This window comes from Mesoplodon mirus, assembly GCF_964341445.2.
Source record: "Mesoplodon mirus genome assembly, chromosome: 16".
Classification (NCBI taxonomy): Eukaryota; Metazoa; Chordata; class Mammalia; order Artiodactyla; family Ziphiidae; genus Mesoplodon; species Mesoplodon mirus.
In genome coordinates this window covers 33,432,252-33,458,479 of record NC_138992.1, presented here as the reverse complement: position 1 = coordinate 33,458,479, position 26,228 = coordinate 33,432,252, and the positions used below count along the sequence as shown (strand labels likewise).

At 40.8% G+C, this 26,228-nt stretch overlaps 1 protein-coding gene across 1 annotated transcript in view; it reads right to left on the bottom strand.

Moving 5' to 3' along the window:
- NCALD (neurocalcin delta) overlaps nucleotides 1-13,047 on the bottom strand; it is a 290,136-nt gene extending 277,089 nt beyond the window's left edge. The window contains exon 1 of the mRNA XM_082601680.1: nucleotides 12,995-13,047. The gene's annotated coding sequence lies outside the window, so the exon portion shown is untranslated. The remainder of the gene's footprint in view (nucleotides 1-12,994) is intronic.
- Nucleotides 13,048-26,228: the final 13,181 nt, after the last annotated feature.

Below are 26,228 nucleotides of genomic sequence, written 5' to 3'. Positions count from 1 at the left end.
AAAACAGCAAAATATAGCTAATATTCCTCCTTGCTAACTTCTACTCCTTTTTTTGAAATGTAGGGGAAAAAATCTTACCCACTCACTCCCACCATCAAAAAAGCCTCCACTGCATAAACCCCAGGAAAGCCTAATTCTAAAGACTAGTGATTCTCCATAAGTCCCATGGATGCTTAGGACAGATGAGCTTTTTTCCCATTCTTATCCTTTTTCAACTACAAAAAGAAAAGGAACATTTTCTGAGTCTTTTTCTTTGGTGCCCAGAATTTAATTCACTATACTGCACAATGGGTGATGATATTGCCTTTCAAAAACTAGAATCAAGTAACAAAATAGGGAAAAAATAAATAAAAGCACTGTTTCATCCAAATTGTAGAAGGTGGTATATGACACTCTTAAAATCTGTTATCACTTCTAAAACTATATCTCAGACAGCAGTTCTTTTTCTTCAGTCTAGGTATTTATTTATTTAGTTGGAGGCTACAATTCTTTTACTATCATTAACCCACCAAAAGAATGTTTGTTGAATTTGCAACAAGTTGTTGCAATTGTAGTTTTCGAGTCTAAATGTAATGTTTTCGTTGGATCCCCCCCCCCCATTTTTTTATTAAGCTACGGGCCCCTCCTAACATTGTAGCTATGAATTAATAAGCAGAGCACATGTTTTAACCCAGGCACAATTAACTAATCATACTCTCTCTCCTGCATTTTACTTTAACACAGGGCTGGTTATTCTCACCTCAACCCCTCTCTCAATGCATTCTCCAGATCCATTCTCCACCCTCTCTTCTTCCTCTGTGCCCAGCAACTGTATTGTCCATTCCCTGCCCTCTGGCTTCTTGTTAAGTGTCGCCAATGGGGGCCACCCACAGGAGCACAAAGACCCATGTCCTCTGAACACTGGAGTCTTAGGTTCTGGCAGTGGCTGGTTCTCCAACTACACATCCCTGACTACTGCTGCACCTGGTGGCTGGTCCCAAAGAGGGGGAAGCTTTTCACTGCTGAAAGCTCCTGGTTGCCTTAATATCCTTTATTTGTTTCTCTCACCCTGCCTACATCTCCATAAACAGCACTTTTGCTAAATTCTCTCCAGGCTCTTCCAGAGTGTGCTTTCTGTTCCCGGCTCTGTCCTGGACTGACAGAAGCAGGACTTGGGATGTAAAGCACAAGGTACCCCTCAGGCAAGGGGAGGTCTCCCAGGCACTGGTTTCTGAGCACTTGTCTGGTGTGCCCAGGGTCTGTCCCTGGCTTTGGAAGAGCAATGGCGATTGAGTTCTAGTGTCTGAGAACCACCTGGGAGCTTATTAAAAATGCAGATTCGAGGAAAGACTAAGAAACTATCACAGATTGGAAGAGACTAAGGAGACATGATGACTACATGCAGTGTGATGTCCTGCACTGAACAGAAAAAAGGACATTAGTGCAAAAACTGGTGAAATTTGCATAAAGTCTGTAGCTTAATTAGTATTAGCGCATTGATATTAGTTGGTTAATTTTGACAAATATATTCTGCTTATGTAAGGCGTTAACATTAGGGGAAGCCAGATGAAGGAAATATAGGAACTTTCTGTATTATTTTGCAACTTTTCTATAAATATATTCCAAAATAAAGTGTTTATTTTTTAAAACAGCAGACTCCCAGACCCTGCTCCAGACCTCTTGAATCAGAATTTCAGGGGTGGAGATTTAAGCAGGTGGCTTGAGAACTAAACTTTGAAAATCACTGTCCCTAAAGGACTTGGAAACTATTATCTCAGGTTGAGATAAGGATGGAAACAATTGTTTACAAATGCCAAACTGCAGCATAATTACTTGACTATTTAAGGAAAAGAATTAATCAAAGCTTTGTCAAAGTTCACCTTCTATTCCAGTTAATTAGAATGATTCATCCCTCGACCAGTCTCCATATTTAGTTTCCTGCATAAAAACACTTGAAAAGGTATAGGTAATTATAGAACCAAAAAAAGAAAGTGACAGTAAAGCCCTTCCACTTCCTCCTCCCTCTGAGATCAAGGTTTTTTTTTGCAGTACGCGTCCTTTTTATTTCCCCCAACTTTGAGTTTCCAAAAGAGCAGTGCCAACCAAACAGACTGCTGGATAGTGATTTTCCTCATCTTTTCCATCATGGGTTATCCTGTTTCCCTAAGCTTTAAGCTTCCCCAAGGCAGGAGCTCTATTTTCAGTTTCTTCTGTGTTTTTCTATAGCTCAGGTGAATGTTCTTCATCTACTACTTTGATGGATTGACAACCTGCACTTCCCCACTATGCTCATATCTTTGCCTACTTATTTTAGATATAATTCTTATTATGCCATTGGAACGTGTAAGAAGGGGATGGGTAGAGGTGAAAATGTTGGCATTATTATTGCTCATTCACCAACAAAAATGTTAATTGAGAATCTACTATGTGCCAGGCACTGCTCTAGGCACTGGGGGTCTAACAGTGAATAAAATAATCTCCACTTTAGGGAGCTTAACGTCAGACCAGGGAGACAGACGATTCAGCAGATAACTGCCAAACAAGCTATAGGTTCTCCCTTACCATCCTCACACTTAGCTCATCATGACAGGGCAACCTGAAGAGGAATTAGGACTAGGACAGGTAGGTTCTAGTTCCTGGTCTACCTCTGGTAAGAATGATTTTAAGAGAGGCATAAATCTTTCTGACCCTCAATGCTCTCATTCAAAAAAATGGGAATTAAAAAAAAAAATCTGGGGCTTCCCCGGTGGCGCAGTGGTTGAGAGTCCGCGTGCCAATGCAGGGGACGTGGGTTTGTGCCCCGGTCCGGGAAGATCCCACATGCCATGGAGTGGCTGGGCCCGTGAGCCATGGCCACTGAGCCTGCACGTCCGGAGCCTGTGCTCCACAACGGGGGAGGCCACAACAGTGAGAGGCCCGCGTACCGCAAAAAAAAAAAAAAAAAAAAAAAAAAAAGGAATTAAAAAAAATCTGTCTTTCTGTCTTCCGGGGGTTATTAAAAATTTCAAATAGCAATGGATGTGAAAGTGCTTTGAACACTGCAAAGTGTTATACAAAATGTCAAGCAATAGAAGGTAATGACTTAAACTGTCCCTGCCCACTAACTCTAAACCAAAAAATTAGTGTTTCAGTGGTCTTCCCATTAAGCAGAAATTTCAGACAATAAGCATTTATAAAAGGCAATCCTTTCAAAGATCGAAGCTCTGTTGCTTTGGAGTTAGCAATTAATGAGAATTAGATTAACACCAAAGAACTGGGCCAGAGGAGAGACGTCACCTGTGAAGAAAGCAGGCCTGTCATTTTATTCACAGCAGACCCACTCTGACTTCACTCTCCTTGAATAAACAGGGCTCAGTTACTGCAACTCTTGTCTGAAATTGAAAGGGATTTCTTAGCCAGAGCCATTCAACATTTCTAGTTTATTCAAAGAGAAGCTTCCAGATCAGAGATGAAAGAAAAGCTTCTCTAAGTCAGTGCTAGTGCATGTAAACCTGTGAGCAGTCTTCAAAAATGTCTTATAAAAAATGATGCTTAGGGCTTCCCTGGTGGCGCAGTGGTTGAGAGTCCGCCTGCCGATGCAGGGGATACGGGTTCGTGCCCCGGTCTGGGAGGATCCCATATGCCGCGGAGTGGCTGGGCCCGTGAGCCATGGCCGCTGAGCCTGCGCGTCCGGAGCCTGTGCTCCGCAACGGGAGAGGCCACAGCAGTGAGAGGCCCACGTACAGCAAAAAAAAAAAAAAAAAAAAAAATGATGCTTAGAGTGCTTCCCTGGTGGCGCAGTGGTTGAGAGTCCGCCTGCCGATGCAAGGGACGCGGGCTCGTGCCCCGGTCCAGGAAGATCCCACATGCCGCAGAGCGGCTAGGCCCGTGAGCCATGGCCGCTGAGCCTGCGCGTCCGGAGCCTGTGCTCCGCAACGGGAGAGGCCACAACAGTGAGAGGCCCGCGTATCACAAAAAAAAAAAAAAAAAAAAATTATGCTTGGAGAGAAATTTTGAAAATCAGATTTGCTGTTTCAGATAAATACAGTTTCTATTCTCAGCTTCTAAGGTAGAAAATGTTCTATCAGATCAGTTTACCATCTTCCTCTCTGTCTGGAGAAGTCGATGAGCTTCTAAGGGCTCTCTTTGGATGCCATGGTAACAGCATGATTCTGGTCAAGTCTGTTGTGTCTGGCGTACACCTTAAGGAACTTGAAAATGCTACCTAAGAAAATATGCGTGACAGCCCTGCTGGCATCCTTGAACTGGACGCACGACCCATTCTCTTCAGAGGCACATACACTTGTAAGCCTCAATGGTGTCCCAGCACCAGGCCAGCATTAGGGTAACTAAGTGAATGGAAGACACTCGCAAAGAACGCGCAGTGGGTGTGGTCCCCAGGGAGCCACAAGAATATATAGGAATGATATCGTCAAGTTTTAGCGTTTATTCCAAAATGTAAATTTTATTCTCTAGCTTTTGCTGTGACTTCAAGTGTGGAAGACTTTCACGAAGATTACTCCAGCTAAATACAGGCATGAGAAAAAGTTGACTGTTGAGCATGGGAACAGCAACAGGATCAGAAAGAAGTTTAAGTTGTTCATTTGGGTCTTCAAATGCACTTAGCCTGCAAAATCATGAAGGGACAAAGGAGAACTATTGGCCTATGGAAAGGAACAGCATTTTTGGCTTTCTGGGTAAGGCAGCATCACATCCAGCATGTGGGACTCTCTGAAGTCTCCTCAGACGGTCTCCTTAAAGATGATACTTTCCCTTTACCTGGAAGTACTGAGCAAGTGTCAGATGATGGAGACTTCCTCTCCACTGTGGTTAGTATATATGTGTGTATTTACACCACTGTCAGATTATATCAGCAGTCACTTTGGAGCTCACCATTTACATGAACCAATGACTACCTCAATCAGTTCTATATATGTGACAGAAATTTGATCTATGACTCCGAAGAAAGCCCATGAGTGAGCTGAATTTCTTCAGGAAATATTTAGGAAGCACATGCTATAAGCAACATGCTGAACCAGGAGCTGAAGGAGAAACAAAAGAAACATCATACCTGGCCCATTTTTACCCTTTGGTGGAGGAGGAAGATAGACCCAGAGGAAACAGTCAGGTAGCAGTTTGTTCTCTTTCTCTTGTCTCTTAGCCACTCTCCATTTCCTTATTGACCTAATGGACTTCTCCTGGCCTTGGCCTCCACCCACCATGTCCATTAACCATTTTCTCCATCTTCATGATACCCCCATCTGACCCCACACACACATCTTGGCCTCCCTTCCTCTGTGCCCAATATGAGATGATTACAGTCTCTCCCTAGACCCCTCAATATCTCTGTTCTCTCCTCTTCCCAACCCTGAATAATCCTGTATTCTATGTTCTCCGCTCTAACACTGAACACTCTTGGAGAAAAACCATGTAACCATGAAGATGCCTTCAACGAAACCATGAAGAAAGGACCACTGGAGAATGTTGATTCCCTAATTAGAATTAAGTTTCTTGCAGGAGGGACTGTGTCTCACGCTGCTTTGTTAAGCCCAAGGGCACATCAGCAGGCTCAATAAATCCTTGTTGCAATAAGTTAATACCAAAAACAAAAAATTAGAAGGGTCCATACTCATACTTGGACAAATAGATTTTTAAAACTTTCACACATGGTTTATATGCAAATAAACACAGTTATTTATTCAATGCTTTATTAATGCTTTAAAATAAAGCATTCAATAAAAGAGCCTTAAAAAACAGCTGGTAAAAGTTCTTCTGTGGATTTCAGAGTTGTAAATCTCTTCAAACTTCTTTTATAATTTAGAATTTTTATAACTTAAGATGGTTCTTCCTGGCAATTAAAGCAATGTAGTGAGATCTCACTTACACTGCATGGCAAACCACTCTAAAACTTCACCAAATAGAGGCCATCCTCAGGTCATATCTGTATTTCTCCCAGGGAAAAATGAAAGGGTCTCTCCATGTTGGCCAGAAACGCAAATATCAAAGGAATCCTGAAACATCACGTTTCAAAGAGAAGAAAGTCAGCATCCTATGAGGGCAATGGCTGCTGTGAGGCGTAAGATTTCAGTGGGACATTGCTTCCTGAACAGGGGCCCCAGTGCACCCCTGGGTCTGAGGCCACACTGGGAATGCCGAATTCTCCTCCCTCATACCAGGGGCAATGCTGTCTCAAAGCCGGGTAGCGACTTCTGCTCTGCCAAGCCAACTGCACCACAGGCCACAATCCTCAAACCGGCTTGGCAGGAACAAACCCAAATGTCACCTGATTATCATACAAATGGAATAATGTCTGACAAGAGGCTGACTGGACAGCACACAGTGTCATTTCCTCTAATTAAGGAACTCTTGAGAAAAACCAAAATAGCCACAAAGCACTGTCAGCAAAGCAATCAGCAGCAACAATCAGCTGTCAACTCAGTCCTGAGCTGAGCCTTGTGTAGTGAGCAGGGGGGTTGTTATGGGTTTCCAATCAGCGTGACCGCAGGAGTCAAGGGTGACCAGGCGAGAAGAGGGGCTAGAGCCTGCTGCACACCGAGGAAGTCTGCAGCAAAACCCTCGGGTTGGGGGATGGGGCGGAGGCAGCAGCTTGTTGGTTGGTTTCTGTGCAGCAATGAAGTGGGGGGGACGCTATAAAGAATCCTGCAGCAAGCTTCCAAGGCAGCTGGAAGTCTACGGGCTGCAGCCCGTGCTATTTATTTGCCCTGAATCATCCTTCTTCTCAACCTGAAACAACTCTACAAATCTTTAAAATCTATAAGCAGTTCACCTCCATCTCCTTTATGAGGGTTTCACAACTTCAACACGTGAATTCTCCCTTTGCTCAACTCTCATAAGAGGTTACCATCTATATTACAAGGTCATTAACCGTAGGAGTTGGGAAAAATATAACACAACTGTCACAATATGTCATAATATATAGTAAGACATTGTGTGTGTGTGTGTGTGTGTGTGTGTGTGTGTGACACACACGTGTACTAACAATTATTAGGAGGAGCGTTATTCTCGCCTTCCCAGCATCCCTGCCTGGGCACGTAAAATAAAACTGTTTGTCTTCTTAAAAGAAGGTGACTATTGGAAGGTGACTTCTACCCTTCACTACATCCCTTCACTCCTCCTCAAGGGAGAGACTCCTTGAATTGCTCAGACTGAGTGAGGGAAAGTTCATGGAGGTCTGGACACCCTCCTTTCTATTTCTGGCCTCAGCAGCATGTATTTTTCTCTTCCATGAAAGAAGACTTCAGCAATAAACGTAATAGGATGCCTGATTCTAGCTGATCCTGTCCATAATTTAAGCTCATTCTCCAATCCAGCATCACTGGGAATAAAGCTGATATTTAATAAAGCTCCCTGTCTGTCTGATATCTGCATTTAGTTCTCCATCCACAGCAAATCCAGCCCTGATTTCTTTTGCACCAACAATACGCCCAACTCAAAGATACATTTCCCAGCCTCCCTTGCAGCTAAGGGTGACCACTAAGATTAAAGCATAATTCACTGGTCCCAGGAAACCAGGACAACTCTTAACCTGGGCTGACTCAGCTAAGAGGTGTGACCTTGTGTCCCTCTGTGTGCACTTGCTTGGAATACTTCCATGATGGTCCCAAGTTGAACAAGCTATGTTAAAACAATTTAATGATATTGCCAGAACTCTCTGACTTGATGTCTCTCACTGAGACATGGGGGCAGGGGATGGGGGGAGGCTTCAAAATACCTGGATACAAAAGCAAAGGTAAAGACAAAAGGAAAGCAGATGCTATAATCCAGCAATCATGGCCAGCATTTTTTTATGAAATCCAAGGAAAGAGGACAACTTAAGAACTGGGATAAATGTAAAATTAACCTTTACTGAAAGTTGAGAAAAAATAGAGAAAACTAGAATTCTGGAAGCACAGTTGCATCACTGCATCACAAGATACTCAAAGTTGGGAAGATTCAAAAGCTGAGGGTCTCTCAGCAAGAACCTTGTCTCTAAAGGTTCTTGGGATGGGTCCTTGCTAGAACCCTTTAGGCCAGGCTTTGAAGCATCAACAGAAACTTCATGTAGGAACCTGTTGCTTGAGCTGAACCCAAGGTGGAGAGGAAGAAAGAACTGCCCCTAGGAGGCAGGCTTCAAAGGTCTAAGAAATCCCTTTATAAGAGGAAGCAACAGAAAAATCCCTGCTACAATAAAGAGTCAAGATTTTTGAGTGCTAGGAACACAAAGCTCAAAGAAGAATTTGAAACTAAGAAGCTTTAACTAGGCATATCAATGATAATTGTTCAATTAAATTCAATAATTTAACTAGAAAAAAACACTTAAATGCCTTAATTTAAATATGTGTGCACTACAACCCAGTTTATTCTTAAAGTAGGGTTACCTTCACAATATTTTGACTTTGAAGGATTTTAATCTCATTATTAAAAGCACAGTTAGCAAAAAAAAAAAAAAAAAGAAAGAAAGAAAGAAAGAAAAGAAAACAGTGATTGGGTAAAATAGGGGTCCCCAACCCCCAGGCCACGGTCCGGTACCAGTCCATGGCCTGTTAGGAACCAGGCCGCACAGCAGAAGGTGAGTGGCAGGCCAGTGGGCAAAGCTTCATCTGCCGCTCCCCATCACTCCCCACTGCTCACATTACCGCCTGAACCTCCCCCCCACCCCACCCTACCCCCATCCGTGGAAAAATCATCTTCCTCGAAACCAGTCCCTGGTGCCAAAAATGTTGGGGACCACTGCAGTAAAACACTACTTCTCAAAGTGCACAAGAATCCCTCAGGGATCTACAGATACAAGGCAGAAATGGAATGCCATGAAGAGGAACAGGAACATGGACAAAGCTGCAGTCCCAAGGCCTGCCCAAGACTGGAGCTGGACCAGAAGAACTGGAACCCCCTAACATAGCCACAGTTTTGCACTGAGCAACGAGCAAAAGCAGTTCACAGCTAGGAGAGGAGCATCAACATGGAGAGCGATCCCCTCGGTGGAAAGCTGAGGATGGAGTCTGGATGGTGAGAAAAACCCTCTGGCACACCAGGCCACACACTAAGCATGAGGTAACTTCAGTCCACCACTGGAAAACTTTGCAGTCTGGCTGGCTGAAGAGAACTATAGCAACCAGGAGCCCAACCCCACCCAAACTCCCTACTAACTAATAATCTTATTAACTGCTAACAAGGGACGAAACCATTCTTACATTAACAGCCTTGCAAAAGAAGTGTGCCCATTTCTGGGTGGCAATATTATCAACTTTATTACCTACTGCTCTTCTACCAACAACGTCCAACATCCAATTAAAATTATGAGACATTCAAAAAACCAAGGAAAAACAACCCATTGTCAAGATAAAGCCACCAACAGAACTAGACAGAGAGATGACCCAGATATTGGAATGATGAGAGACTTTAAAATGGCTATGATTAATATGTAAAAGGCTCACATGGAAAAGAAGGACACAATCCAGGAAAAGATGGAGAATTTCAGCAGAGACATGGAAACTACAGGAAAGAAACAAAAATTCTAGAAATAAAAATGCAATATCAGATGTGAAGAATTCTTTGATTGGCTGATGAGACAGGACACAGCAGAAGAAAAGAAGCAATATACTTAGCATTCAATAGAAATTACCCAAAGAGAAATGGTAATTTTAAAAAGTGTCCAAGTGGACTTCTCTGGTGATCCAGTGGTTAAGAATCTGCCTGCCAATGCAGGGGACACAGTTTCGATCCCTGGTCTGGGAAGATCCCACATGCCACTGGGCAACTAAGCCCATGCGCCACAACTTCTGAGCCCATGCTCTAGAGCTCACGAGCCGCAACTACTGAGCCCACCCGCTGCAACTACTGAAGCCCACGTGCTCTGGGGCCCATGTGTTGCAACTACTGAAGCCCACGTGCCTAGAGCCCATGCTCCACAACAAGAGAAGCCACCACAATGAGAAGCCCATGCACTGCAACAAAGAATAGCCCCCACTTGCTGCAACTAGAGAAAGCCCGTGCACAGCAATGAAGACTCAGCGCAGCCACAAAAAAAAAAAAAAAAAAAGAAAGAAAGAAAAAGAAAAAAAAGTGTCCAAGAGCTGTAGAACAATATTAAACAGTCTAACATGCATGTAATTAGAGTACCAGGAGGAGGAGGAGAGAGAAAGGTGTCCAGGTATTTAAAGGGGGGAAAGGATGCTTTTTCAACATATGGTGCTGGAAAATGTGGACACTCATGTAAAAAATTGAACCATGACCCTTACCTCACACCAGATATAAAAACTACCTCGAAATGTGTCATATAACTAAATGCAAAACTTTTACGTTTTAACTATATTAAACTATAGTTTAACTATAGTTTTAACTATAAAATTTCTAGAAAAAAATTAAGAACATCTCTGTATTTTTGTTTTAGCAAGGACTCCTTAGGACACAAAACTGCTATCCATTAAAGAAAAAATTGATAAATTGAACTTCATGAAAATTAAAAATTTCTGCCTTTTGAATTATGCTTTTAAGAGTATGAAAAACAAGCCACAGCCTGGGAAAAGGTATTTGCAAAGCACACATTTGATAAAGGGTTTGTATCCGGAATATATTCTATTATAGCTCAATAATATAAAGATAAATAACTTAATTCTTAAAATGGGTGACTGATTTCAACAGACACTCCACTAAAGAAGATATGCAGATGGCAAAGAAGCACATAAAAAGATGTTCAACATCATTAATCATTAGGGAAATGAGAATTAAAGTTACAACAAGATAATACTACAAACCAACTCAAAATTGCTAAAATTATGGAGACTGATTATACCAAGTGGTGGAGAGACTGGGGCAACTAAAATTTTATGTATTGCCGAATAGAATGCAAAATGGCACAGTCACTTTGGGAACAGCTGGAGGGATTTTTTTTGTATAATGTTAAACGTATACAATCCAGTATACTATATAGTATATGATCCAATAAACCTACTTCTAGTAATTTACCCAAGAGAAATGAAAACATACATCCATACAAAGACCTATTAGTGAGCAATTATAATAGCTTTATTCATAAGAGCCAAAAACTATAAATAACCCAAATGTTCATCAATTGGTTAATGGATAAACAAATTGTGGTATATCCACACAATGGTATTCTACTCAGCAATAAAAAAGAACAAATTACTGGTACTAGCAATGACATGGATGAATTTTTGAGAGTCTGAGATTTTTTTAAAAGAAATCTGAAACAAAAGGCTACATACTGTATGACCCCATTTATATATTCTGAAAAAAGAAAAAAATCCAGGGACAGAAATCAGATCAGTGATTGTTACTACAAAGGAGCATTCTTTCAGGTGTTAGGTACATTCTTCATCCTGATTGTGGTGGTGGTTTCAGGATGGTACACTTTGGTGAAGCTTATCAAACCATAAATTTCAAGAGCACGAATTTTCCTGTGTGTTCATTATACCTCAGTAAGCCTGACCAAAATAAATAAATAGGTAAATAGTGCTATGACAAAAGGATGGTTTCTGGTTAAGTGCGTATCCACATGGAAAAAATTAATCTTGACCCTCTACCTCACATCATATACAATAAAACCAATTCCAGATGGATCGTGGCTCAAAGTGTAAAAGAAAAACAATATAGCTTTCAGAAGAAAACATAAAAGTTCTTTGTGATCTTAGAATAAGGCCAAGATTTCTTAAATAGGTACAACAGTACCAACCACAAAGAAAAAAAAATGGATAATTTACACTATTTTAAAGAAATTTCTGATCATAAAAAGAGTAAAAAGGTAAACCACAGGAAAAAAAGTAGATATTTACAACATATATATCCTACCAAGGCCTCAAATCCAGAATACATATTATTAAAATGTCTACAATTCAATAAGGCAACACAATTCTTTTTCAGAAGACCTGAATAAGCACTTCACTTTTTTTTTGAGACTTGAAAGGGCTTCCCACAAAACAAGATATTCAAACAGTCAATCAACATATGAAAAAGTATCCAACTTCATTAGTCTACAGGGAAATACAAATCAAAACTACACTATGATACTACCTCACACTTAGCAGTAGAGACTAAATGAAAAATCAAGCAACAAAACAGAAAATACCTTGTATTGGAAAGGATACAGACAAATCAGAACTCTCATACACTCCTGGTTAGCATGTAAATTTTTAAATTAATAGAACCATTCTGAAAAACTGATAGTATCTGCTAAAGCTGAACATACACCTACCCCATGATCCAGAAATTCCCTTGCTGCATACATATCCAACAGAAATGTGCATATATAACCAAAAACAAAATTTGCCAAAACTGACTCAAGAAGAAATCAGAAAACCTAAATAAATCAGAAATTAAATCAGCAGGTAAAAATTCTTCCCTCAAAGAAAACAACAGGTCTCAATTGTTTTACTCTCATATTCCCCCATACATTCAAGTAGCAAGCAATTCCAATATTTTGAAAACCATTCCTGGCAAGGAAAACACCAGAAAAAAAATTTTTATCCAATCTCAGGACTAAAACTAAATCTTAGCTAAATACAGAAAGAATAATGCATCATGACCAAGTTGATTTTGTCTGAGAAATGCAAGTTAATGTTAGAAAATCAATTAATATAAATTACCATGATTAGATGAAGAATAAAAATCATTTCATCAGCTCAGTAGATTAGAAAAGCATTCAATAAAATTCAACACCCAGGACAACTAACTTGCTTTTAGCAAACTAGGAGTAGAAAAGAAACTTCTTAATCTGATATAGACTATTATTAAAGTATCTCCATCAAATGATGTACCATAACTGATTTAACACAATTTGCCTACTGTTGGATACTTAGATTCTCTCCTCGTTTCATTTTATTTGTCAAGTATAATTTATGCTGTGATGAACGTCTTTGTGCATGTTGATCAAGTTGCCTAACCTCTCTGTGTCTCAATAAAATACACCTAACTTATAGGGCTGTTGTAAGGATTAAATAAGATGTTGGATTTGAGTCTTAGGAAAGTCTTGGGAGAAAAGCGTGGTTTATAAATCTGAGGAAATTTGTTCTGCACTTACCTGGCGGAAGATCTCTCAAAGCACACTGCAGGCTCAAGTCAGAAGAAGTCACTCTGTCAAAAATAAAGTTATTATCTTTAGGTTAGCAGGAACTAAGGATGTACTATCTGAGGGAGGCAGTCAGTGATGGGGGCTATTGCTTGCTGCAGGATTCCCTTGTACCATTTGATATCTTCTACCCCTCCCAGCTACCATGTCTCTAATCAAGTGAAGGTGACTACAACCACGCTCCCTTCATCTGCCCTTGATCTACAGCACCCCATTTTTGCACAGCAGCCAGAGTGAAATTCTAAAATCTGAGCATGACATACCACACCCCTCCTGAAACTCCTTCCACAGCCTCCTCTTATCCACAGGATAAAGGCCAAGCTCCTTGGCATGACTTATAAGGCCCTTCATCATCTGATGCCTACCTACTTCTCTAGCCTTGTCTCTCATCCCTGTACCACTGTCTGGGCTCCTACTACACTGGACTTGCTTCAGCCCCTCACTCTTTGGCACATCCCAGCTTTCACACACACCACCCCCTCTGCCAGGACTGCCCTCCTCTTCCCCTGGCTAACTCCTACTGGTCCTTCCATTCTCCACTTAAGTGTCACTTTCTCACTCAGGCCATCTGCTCCCCTTGACCATGTTAAGCTCCTCTATTTACACTTCAAAGAAGCCTGCAAGTCTTCTTCTGTAATATCGTACATGCAACTACTTATTCAATATATCTTGTCTTCCCTGTGCACCCAGGGATCATATCTGCTTTGTTCACAGCTGTATCCTCATGCCTATCCCAGCACTGGTCTCACAGTAGACACTTAATAAATATTTATTGAGCAAAAGAATTACTAAACTTATTCCTCAGGTCTTAGCTTTCCAACTCATCTTTTGATTCATACTGATAATTTAACTGACTTCCTACTTCATTACCAGACTTCATTGATTAAGATTCACTGGTTGTAAGAGACAATGCTATTTTACATATTAATAGGAAAGAAAAAATGGTTGCAAATTAAACTGTGATATAATACTAAGATTTAGAATTTTTATCTTGTACTTATTGAAAAAGCTCTATTAGATTTACTTAGGCATGGGTTTTATTATATTCATAAAAAGGAAAATGTAAAAATATTAGTGAAATAAATTGGTTAGTTGCTCCAATTTAATTTGATTTAGATATCACATTCAAAACCCACTCTTCTTTTTTTTTAACATCTTTATTGCAGTATAATTGCTTTACAATGGTGTGTTAGTTTCTGCTTTATAACAAAGTGAATCAGTTATACATATACATATGTTCCCATATCTCTTCCCTCTTATGTCTCCCTCCCTCCCACCCTCCCTATCTCACCCCTCTAAGTGGTCAGAAACCACCGAGCTGATCTCCCTGTGCTATGTGGTTGCTTCCCACTAGCTATCTGTTTTACGTATGGAAGTGTATATATGTCCATGCCACTCTCTCACTTTGCCACAGCTTACCTCCCCCTCCCCGTGTCCTCAAGTCCATTCTCTAGTAGGTCTGTCTGTGTCTTTATCCCCGTCTTGCCCCTAGGTTCTTCATGACCTTTTTTTTTTCTCCTTAGATTCCATATATATGTGTTAGCATATGGTATTTGTTTTTCTCTTTCTGACTTACTTCACTCTGTATGACAGACTCTAGGTCCATCCACCTCACTACACATAACTCAATTTCGTTTATTTTTATGGCTGAGTAATATTCCATTGTATATATGTGCCACATCTTCTTTATCCATTCATCCGATGATGGACACTTAGGTTGCTTCCATGTCCTGGCTATTGTAAATAGAGCTGCAATGAACATTTTGGTACATGACTCTTTTTGAATTATGGTTTTCTCAGGGTATATGCCCAGTAGTGGGATTGCTGGGTCGTATGGTAGTTCTATTTTTAGTTTTTTAAGGAACCTCCATACTGTTCTCCATAGTGGCTGTATCAATTTACATTCCCACCAACAGTGCAAGAGTGTTCCTTTTTCTCCACACTTCAAAGCTTTTGCACAGCAAAGGAAACCATAAACAAGACCAAAAGACAACTCTCACAATGGCAGAAAATATTTGCAAATGAAGCAACTGACAAAGGATTAATCTCCAAAATTTACAAGCAGCTCATGCAGCTCAATAACAAAAAAACAAATAACCCAATCCAAAAATGGGCAGAAGACCTAAATAGACATTTCTCCAAAGAAGATATACAGATTGCCAACAAACACATGAAAGAATGCTCAACATCATTAATCATTAGAGAAATGCAAATCAAAACTACAGTGAGATATCATCTCACACTGGTCAGAATGGCCATCATCAAAAAATCTAAAACCCACTCTTCTGAATCACTTTTGCCACAGGGTCCAATGACTGTGTTTTTCCACACAGTATTGTCCTCTATACCACCAAGAGATTTAGTGATGCAGCTTTTCTTAAAGGAGTGCTCAAGTACTGCATTTGGGATTTTCTTCTAAGCTTCTAATACTTTTCCACAGTGTTGATGCTGGCAAGAAAATCTTGCTGACAGTTATCAGCAGAAGAGTTCAGTCAACACCTAGGACCACATTCCTTCCTCAGATGATCATAGAAATGGACTGCTGACTGAAACAATGATCAGTTTCACTCGTCTTGTCATGCAACCAGAACTACCAAGTTCACACACGCATGGGCAATGAAGCTACAGCAGAACCATCGCCTGACCAACAGCAATGAAAGATGCTTTCGAGTGTATGACCCATCCTGGTATCAGAGCATTAAAATGTGAGAAAAATAGAACATGTCTTAGAATCAATGAAATACAAGAGGTCAAAAAAGATTCTTCAAGAGAACTTGGGAAAGTTAATAAAAGGAAGAATGCAAATTCTTTCTCTCCCTCTCCTTCCCTCCCCATCTCTCTGTCTCTCTGTCTCTCTGTCTGTCTCACTCTCTCTCTCTCTCACATACACACACATACATACACATACACACACACTCAATCACTCACTCATGGTCAGAGGTTCCTCACATGTTGGGAGATGGGTGCAGGAGGCATGAGCTGAGAGGAGGGTGGAGATAAGTTCAGCCCATGCTCCTCCAGCCCAGTCCTACAGCAGGTGCTTCCACCCTGGAGGAAGAAGGCATTTCCTGCCTCTCCGCTGGCCCAGCCATGCCCCCATGGACAGTGTCTTCCCAGGGGGACTCCTTTCTCTAACTACTTTTTGACCTATTAAAATACTTTTTTTGCTTCTTTTTTTGTGGTTAAAAAAAAAAAAAGAACATGAGATCTATCTTCTTAAATGTTTAACTGTGTAATACAGTCTTGTTAATTACCAGCACAATGCTGTACCACAGATCTCTAGAACTTATTCATCTTGCATAACTGAAAGTTCATGCCCATTGAATAGCAACTCCGCTTTTCTGCCTCTCCCCCAGCCCCTGGCAACCACCACTCTGCTTTCTGCTTCTATGAGTTCGACTATTTTGATACCTCATGTAAGCGAAATCATACAGTACTGGCTGATTTCACTTCACATAACATCCTCAAGGTTCATCCATGTTGTTGCATATGACAGGACTACCTTCTTTCTTAAGGCTGAATAATATTCCATTGTATGTATATACCACATAAAACAGCATTTTTTAAAACATCTTTATTGGAGTATAACTGCTTTACGGTGTTGTGTGAGTTTCTGCTGTATAACAAAGTGAGTCGGCTATATGCATATGTATATCCCCATATCCCCTCCCTCTTGCGTCTCCCTCCCACCCTCCTTATCCCACCCCTCTAGGTGGTCACAAAGCACCGAGCTGATCTCCCTGTGCCATGCAGCTGCTTCCCACTAGCTATCTGTTTTACATGTGGTAGTGTATATATGTCCATGCCACTCTCTCACTTCGTCCCAGCTTACCCTTCCCCCTCCCCATGTCCTCAAGTCCATTCTCTGTGTCTTTTAAATTAGCATTTTTAAGGACACGGCTTTTAAATAAACGGAAGTTTTTTAGAAATGTGTCATCACTATAGAGCAGAGCAGACTCTAGTGTCAGAGGTTATCTCATCCTCAGGCCAGCGTTCAGGGTCTCAGCTTGTGAATACTCAATCATGGCTGGGAAAAGGAGGAGGAAAGGGACACCACTGGAAAAGTCAGTGGGCTTTTCTGTGCCTCAGTTTCCTCATCTGTAAAATGGTCATACAGGATTAGATGATTTATCAGTTCAGGGTCCCAGCATGAAAGAGATTACACACTCAAATGGGAGCTTTTATTAAAGGGATTATTTACAAAGTGTAGACAGGATTAAAGAAACCATCAAGGGATGGTAAAGCGGGACCTCCCATTGGCCAAATAAGTGATTGATGTGATCCATGGACACTAGCCTCCCAGGACCCAAAACAGCGTAGAGAAGGTGGGGGAGAAGGGATCTGGAAGGACAGAGCATGTTCATCTAGGATCATGTCTGAGTTGTCACAGAGCTGCAATATTCTGTGACCATTTTGGTACAAAATTAAGTTTGCTATAGCAAGAAAAAAATTCTGTTTACTCTAAAGATTTGAGGAAAATCCACCAATATGCATTTTCTCATCATTCTGTGCTTAGCTCAGATAGCAGCACCCACGTGCTGCTTTTGGAAAAAGCTCAGGTTGAGAAGATTACTCTTGACAGCCCGTTTTTCTTTAACTGAGCTCTTACAAATGTGGGATTCTGTTTTGAGCTAGTAATTGATGTTTCTCCCTCCTTGTCTTATCCCCTGAGATTCTTCCCTTTTTCCGGAAGGAGGCCCCTGCAGTGTCCACTGTCTCACAGAAGAGACATTCCGACAGAAGCAAAATAAAGTCTCTTGGCTTTCTAAACCCAAGCACCTTGGAGTCTCAGAACACAGACAACACGACGAGCCAGAGCAATGCTTACCACCTGCTCCGGCCCACCACCCCACACCCAGGCCAGAAAGTATGGAGAGAAAGCTGGGACCGAGTAGACATCGTGGGTCCTGAGAAAAGGGCCCCCAAATCCTTTCCCCACCATGCTGAGGCAGTAGATGGTCAGCACCGTAGGAGCTCTTTTCCTCTTCCCACTCATAACTCATCTTCGAATCTCCCCCCTTTCCCTTAGCTGTGCCCCCCTTTCCACCTGCCTGCCCTGCAGCAGCAGCAAAGCCCCATGGGTGCTCAGGACTCACAGGGGTGCTCAGTCCTAGGACAGAGCTCTGAGATTTTTAATTTTAACAATCAATGATCCTTTTGAAAGTTTGATAAACAGTTGCTTCTAAGGAAGTTCCTGGTATCACTCGCCCTAAAGACCCAGGCAACGGTGCTGACCAGATTCTAGCATTCTAGCATCTAGCATCCTGAGTTCAGAGGCACTGCCATGCTCCAAAATCCATGGGGTTTTGCTGTGACTGTTATACAGATGTCCAACTGGGCTGCACCAGCCATTAGAGAGATGTCACACTGTGTGGTGAAAGCTCTCTCAGAAGAGAGGGCAGTCACACTGCTTCAGAACAAAAACCCATTTGGAAAAAAACAAAAATAAGTTTTCTGAGTAAACATGTCTTTTCTTCTTTCAAAGGAGTTAGACTATTTCCCAGAGGCTTTATAAAGTGAAGAAAGACTCTAAGTTCTGGCAAATAACAAACTAAAAGGAAGCGGGAGGCTGCCATCCTGCCCATTCTGAAAGAGGCGACTAGCTGGGCCAGAGGGTTCAGTCATTAGCTGGATGGCTGTGGTCAAATCGCTTAACCTCTCTCTCTGTGTCTCATTTTCCTCATCTGCAGAAATGCCAGGGGTTTGGATGAAGATAATTATCAAAGTCCATTTCTAAGAATATTTGACTTTCAAACTGGGAAAGGGACATTCCAGTTCAGGGTCCAAGGATTTGCCATTGAAAAATGAAGCAAAGAAGGAAGAATTGCCATCATCAGCCAACAGGGCTGTAGCCTGACAAATAACAGACAGGAAGTACTCTGCAGATTCTGTCATTCTGGCCTTGATGTGTTAGGGCTGCATTCCCATCTCAGATGATACCGCACAAATAGGCTATTCCATGCATCTCAAGAATGCCCGACCATATTAGGAATTCTCCTAAGTGGCTCCTCTGTGACATTACACAGTGTTGCTCCTGACGTGGACATTTCAGTCAGCTTCAAACTCAACTCTAGACGAAAATGATTTGTCAAGTACTAAATCTAATCCTTGCTATAGTTTTTCTACAGTCCTTAAAAAGAAGAGTGCCAGATGTTACGCTTGTATATTTAACGGGAAACTGAATGGGAAAAAACAAAACGCAGCAAGCCTAGTTGTAATATTTAACCGTTCTTGAAAACACACCATCTAAACATACCAGAAATAACATATTTTCAGAACTGTGACAAAGTCAAATGTCTCTCAAACACAAAAAAATAAGTCTGTCATGAGTAATTCAAAATAAAGCAATCTGTCAGTTGTAAAATTCAAGAACCCTTTTATAAGTAGTTTGAATGCTTCCAACTCTCTCAAAAGATACCATGTTAACATATCAAAAATATTCAGAGAGAATTTCATTGACCTCAGAAAACAATAACCAATCAGCTACTTAGGTAACATCAGGCTGGATCTCCCACAAACACTTGGCACTTATCAGGGACAAATCTAACTCATCGTCTGTTGCCCCAACCGGTCCCCCTCTTGCTATCCCTTTCCACTAATCACACGAGCCAGGAACCTGAACATCATTTAACACCCCTCCACTTTCTCCTCTCATCAATAACCAAACTCTATAGATTGTGCTTATTGAGCATCTTTGTCTCCTATTCTGTCTCTTTACTGCCACTACCTTAGATCAAACCTTCATCCCCTATCTGTTAGACAATTGCAAGGTCTTCCGGCCTTTGATGTCTTCAACTAATTCATCCATCCTTGAGAGTTCTCCTTCTCAAATGCACATTTGATACGTCATTCCCCCACTCATACCCGCTCTTCAATGGCTCCCTGTTACTTATCGTAAGAACTCAACATTCAAGATGATGTCCTGCTTCACACTCCACATTCCAGCCTTGTCAAACTGCTTACAGTTTTCCATTGATTCATTTCCATTGTGATATTCAGGTCTCCATGTCCTAATTGATCAACCCCTTCCCACCACACCTCCAAAAGGGTCCATCTAACAATTCTACTTCTTTCAAGATGAAAATTCCTTATCCTCACCTGGCACTACCCTCCTCCTCCACTGCTCAGCTCCAGCTGTACAACCCTCTGTAGGGTCTGCTGCCCTCCTCCTTTGAGTCTCAAGTTTAAGGTGGTTCCCTCAGAGAGACCTTCCCTGACCCCCAAATTTGGTCTTTCTCCTACATACTCTGCAACCTGCTATTCTTTTCCCTTATTGAACTTATCATGACTGATAGCTATATGTTTACTTTTGTGATAATTAGTTCAAAGCCCACCATCCTCAACGGACACTTACCTCTGTGAAGTAGGGATGGTTTAGGCCCAAAGTTAATCCCTAGAGGCCTAGCACTCAATAAAAATTTTAAGCCAATGCATGGTATCTCCAGCCTCAGTGCTTCTATGAATAACTTTCCACTAATTCCCACCGAGCAGGTAAGGATCACGTCCTCCCTTGCAGCTCAGACAGGTCCCTGAGGAGACTTAAATCAGAGCACCCATGATGCCTAATGCACTTCCATGTCATTCTTCTTCTGCTCTAAGCTCCTTGCGGTTCTCCTTGCAAAAATCTTGTCATGTCTTTGAGGCATGTGAATACTTATGGCATAATGAAAAGGATACAGAGGGACATATGTCCTCAGATATCAATTTATGAGGGTGCCACAAGAATGGCAGCAAAAAAATTTTGTACTTCAATTTGTATTTTAGGGTTTTTTTGACATCAAATAACAAACATGAACCTACTATGCTTTGATATTTATGCTCAATTCTAACTAGAATAGAGAAAAGGGCACAAATACATTATATTGCTCTTGGGTAGCAGGTACCCCCCTCTGTGCCACTGATCTATCCCCAGCATCTAGCATAGTGCCTGCATGTTGTAGGTGCTCAATAAATGTTTAATGAATAAATGAATGAAAAATAAATAACAGAGTGAAAAGTGAATGATTCTTATCCTCAAAGAATTTACTACTCAAAGAAATAAACAGCAGACACGCCAAAATTTTGAAATCTCTATAGATAGCTCATGAAATTGCTACTTTTATAAGGCAGTTTCATATGGTTTAATCTAATACTTATGTGTAGTAGTGTACATGCATTCATATTTTTCATCATGTTTATTTATAACTTTTATCCATTTGTACAAGATAAATTGCGGTGCAAACAACAGACATATATAACCAGGGTACCCATATATTTTGGTTTGCCTGACACCATTCTGACTTAAGCATATGGCCCCGAAATAATTATTTCACCATCAATAATTATTTCATATTCACTATAAATGTTTCACTCTCAAATGTGTCCCAATTTGGATGATAAAACTCTGTGATCTGATAAAATCCTCTTAAGATATCCTAAGGCTTAAGACCACAGCCATAAAAAAGCTTTCTCTCTCTATGGGAGTTAATGATTTCTCCTTTGAAGAGAAAAGACTGAGCAGAATAAATACTGGTTTCCCCTGAAGCCTCATCTTGGGGGAATGTCACATTCAGGGAAATATAGTCCACAAGTAACTAATAAGCATCATCTTCCCTGGTTCTGGAAAAATACTAAAGAGAATCCAATACCTAACTCACAACAATACTTCTTCACAGGTCCTTCCACTCCTCTCCAAGCCCCCATATCTCAGAGCTACAGGGTGAGGGGTGGGCGGTAGGAGAGGAACTCGGGCCTTTCTAAAGGCTCAGGACCAACTTCCAAGGAACACACCCCTCCTCCCACCCCTCATTTCCTCTAGCCCATTAACCCATCTCTGGATTCTTCATCAGTGAATTCAAAAAAGGAGACAGCAGATCTGGCAATGATGCAACTTTCTTTAGAAGAATCTAAGTGGGTAAAGGCAAAATTCTTTAAAGGGCGAGGGGGGAAAGAATTTCAAACATTGTATGTCAAAAATATGTGTCACACAAACACCGAAAACAGGCACAGAGACTATGCAAGATTAAAAGAGATGAAAGAGACATAATGGATCCAATGGATTCAGGATCCAAAACCTGTTTGAAGACATTTGAATATGGACTGTATATTAGATGATTTTGTGGAATTACAGTTAATTGTCTTGGGTGTAGTAATGACATTGTGGTTATGTAGAAGAATGTCCATATTCTTAGGAGAAACATGTGGAAGTATTTAAGGGTGAAGTATCATGATGTCCTCAAACCAATATTCAAGTGATTCAAAAAGAGAATGTGAACATTTATACATAAATCTTACTTTAACACAAACTTAATCCAATGCGTCTATATATGGAACAAGCAAGAGAGGAAAAGCACATGTAGCAAAATGAAGGGACTATAACTATGTACTATTCCATCAACTTTTCTGTAGGCTAATTTTAAAAATAAAAAGGAGTGGAAAATAAATAAATGATAAGTAAATAAATAAGATGCCTTTCACTTGTGTATTAAATATTCCACACAATGCCCAAGTATTCTCCTTTGAAGCTCTAACTGCACTGACCCAAGGGGGAAACAATGCCCACAGCTTTTCATGTTAGGAGAAATTGTTTATTAAACCCTTGGGGAATCTAACTTTCTGATGGGAAAGTAATAGCTCTGGGCAGTGCCATTAGGAGGACTAGCTCTGGCAGGAGTCAAAACGAATCTCCTTAGCATTTCCTGATGGCCTCTGCAATGTGGTCCCTGCCCCAGCACAAGACAGTCTCCTTTGTGAAGGAGAACTTCTTTGCCCACCATATATGGATTCCACCACCCCTCCTGCTAAATGACCAGTGATTCAAGCATGAGTATGAGGCAGCCGCAATCCCCCAGTTACTTCTTCCAAGGGTGACTGGTCATTTAATTTATCATTCAAGTCAAGACACTTTTGAGAATGCAAGAGGGGACTAACCAGACAGGGTAGTAGGACAGCGCCTATACTGAGACTGTCCAAGGAAAACTGGAACTGTCTCAAGAACATTTGGATATATGTTCATCCTGTTTGTACCCCATAAGCAAGTGTATCAAATACATAAATGATGGCAACAGCCATCTTTACCCATATAACAAAATAATACAAAGCAACTGCATAAACAAATTGCTTGGGAGTTCAAAGGAGGAATGAAGTAATTCCTTTGGAAGAATCAGAAAGAAATTCCTGGGTGAGGAGGAATTTCAAGTTGGTTTTAAAATAATAAGATTTCTGCAGGTAGAGATGGGAGACAAGGTCATTCCAAATGGAAGGAATTATATGAGTGAAAGCCAAGGTAGGAAAGCAGGGGGTATACCAGGGAAATGGAAGCAATCTAATATAGCTGATCTGAAGAGGTGTCCACAGGAAAGCCAAGGAGATGAGCTTGGGGAGGTAAATTGGAACCGTAGGGAAAGTACGCACTCAGTCCAACAGGCAATAGGGAGTCACTGAGGGTTTGGGGGGAGGATGGTAATAAGACTGTGGAGGGCCTTGAATATCAGGCTAAGGACTTAAGCCCGGAGAATCAGACAGACCTCTTCCAGAAGAGTAAATCAATATTACCCGGCCTGAAAACATGAGTAATATAAAGCAAAAGAAAACTGTCACAGATAATGATGCCATAAGCTTCTCAAAACCACTTTTATTCTCTCCTGTGGGAGGTTCTGTTTTGTATGCTGGCTCAAGTATTACTTCTGTCAATTTTTCACCATAAACTTCTCACAGGAGCCCTGCTGCCAGAAAGTGACTGTCACAGAAACAGAACTGAGAGGGTTAAAATGTTCAGAATTGTCCAAGCTTGAGAAGATGAAAACAGAAAACACAGCATTTGAGCTAAAGGAAAAGCAAGTTACCAAGAGGGGAGGGATGTGATAAATTTCCTTTGAGGATAGGAAATCACATTTTCAAGGCACAGCACATTTTGAATGCAAGTCCTTCTACCACACGCAAAGAAGCCTGAGGCAATCTCACATTTAATTAGATTAATTTATTTTTCCCAAAGCTTAATTCACAGATATTTACTGGATTACACAGAGAATTTTAGGGGTGGGGGGAGTGTTTCAGCTGTTTTTAATTTTATTCCAGATATTTGACTAGGCAAAAGCACATGCTTCATAGAAGAATGAGTCATTCTAGAGAAAAACTATTAATATCAAATCTTTCCAGAAAAGGTGGACAACACTGGCAAAGCAATCTCCTTTTCAGAGAATAGCCCAACAGGAAGCCAGTGCTCTGGGCTCTAAATACAAAGCCAGGAATATTTGTAAACAGAAAGCACATATTCCCTTTCTATAGAGGGTGTGCCCCGCTCTTCAAATATATTCGCTGGTCAGTTAAGGCCATAAATGAATGGAGAAAAGGCTGGTCTAGAGAAGTAGTTCTTGAGTTTTCAGTCCATGGAGTTTTATATCTACAAAGGACATCCAGGAAAAATAAACAGGAGCCAACTTTAAGAGGCTTCTACTGGGCTTTGAGCTTTCAAAAAGATAACTGCAATTAAATGGAACCCATCAAATATGCTTAAGTCCACAAAGTCATGCATACACACACACACACACACACACACACACACACACACACCCCTTTGGAGGATGAAAGGGAACCAGATTCATGATTTTGAAACTTGGTAAATAAAAGAGTCAAATATTTATCTTGTCTCTCCTATGTGAACTATACCACTGGGTAATCAAAAAATAGATGAAGGGAAGCAATTCTTTATAAAAGTATTCCACATGATAAGTGAAAAAAAAAGTCTAAATTAGAATATCACCATTTTACCAACCCCAACAAAAAAATGAATCTAAGCATTGAGCATCAACAATAGTTAACATCACAAAAAGAACAAGACAGATATCACACGCTTCCAGACGGAAGAACACTCTTATAGTGTTGCCAAAGGAATTGTATCTGAGTCTGATCAAGCCTCTAAATCCAGCTACCACTCTACAGGAACACAGAAGACAGAGGAACACAGTGAAATGTGCCATGACTATGAGAAACTCTACAGGTCAGAAGGCTGGGTTCATCCACAGATAAACTATAAGGAAAAGAAAAGGATGGATCAGGAATCTATAGATAAAAAGAATGGTGTATCAGTGTTTTTTTGATGAGTAAACTCATTTTCAAAAGCTGTTAAACTATAGTACCTAAGGACGCCCATTTGGGTGATTACTACTAAAACCTCGATAATGGTTACTTACAAAGTGAAGTAGGGGATTATGATTGAGATGGGGGCACATGGAAAGGGCTTCTAGAGTGGGTGGCAAATTTTTATTTCCTGACCTGGGTGGTAGTTACAAGTGTTTTTGCCTTATCAAATATATGCTTTACTAAGCTATATATATATATTTGATTTGGAAGGGAGGTTCTATCTGTGTCTTGTTTTACAATAAAGTAGCTTGATTTAAAAAGAAGAAAAGAAGAAAAGATTTTTCCAGTAAAGTCCTTAGAAGCATGAAAAAGGATCTAAAGAAGCATCTGATAATTTCCAAATTTGGGGGAAGTATGATAGGTATATAAGGCAATAACGAGTCATATTTGGGGAAGGTGAGTTTAAATATACTCAATACATTTCTGTAATCAATACTAGAAAAAGTCGACTAGCAAGGAATATAATTCAACTAAGAAAACTTGAAAGGAAAGATGTTGATTGATATGTAGAACCCTATGGCCTCCATTCCCCATGAATCTCCTCGTGATCCCCAAAAGTGTTATAGCTCAACCCCCAGGTACAAAAGGAGACGGTTTAACAATCCTGGGGCAAGTCATATAAAAATCACAACTTTGAATACCAATATTTTAGAGCAAAACCAGCCTCTTCTGCTAATTTTCACCCTCTGAGAAATAGCTGCTGATTTTTCCCCTTGAAAGTCCATTCCTAGGCTCTTGTGGAGGCAGAACTTCTGGCCTTGGACACCTGATGACCACATGACCTGAGCTGCCCACCAAAAACTAACCATGTCATTTGATCCACCAATCCATAAAATCAGTTAAGTGCAGTCACACTCTGTCACCAAGTGGAAGTGATATATATAAGATAGGTCTGTAGCAGGTCCAGAAGGTATAATAAGTTGCATGATTAGGAACTCAGATTCCTATGGCCACCTACTCGTGCTACATGGCTTTCTCTTTCTCAGCCCACATCTATGACCTCATAAGGAATTCCCTATAACCAGTTAATGCTGGGAAAAAAACTTGGGTATGTTTTATAGATAAT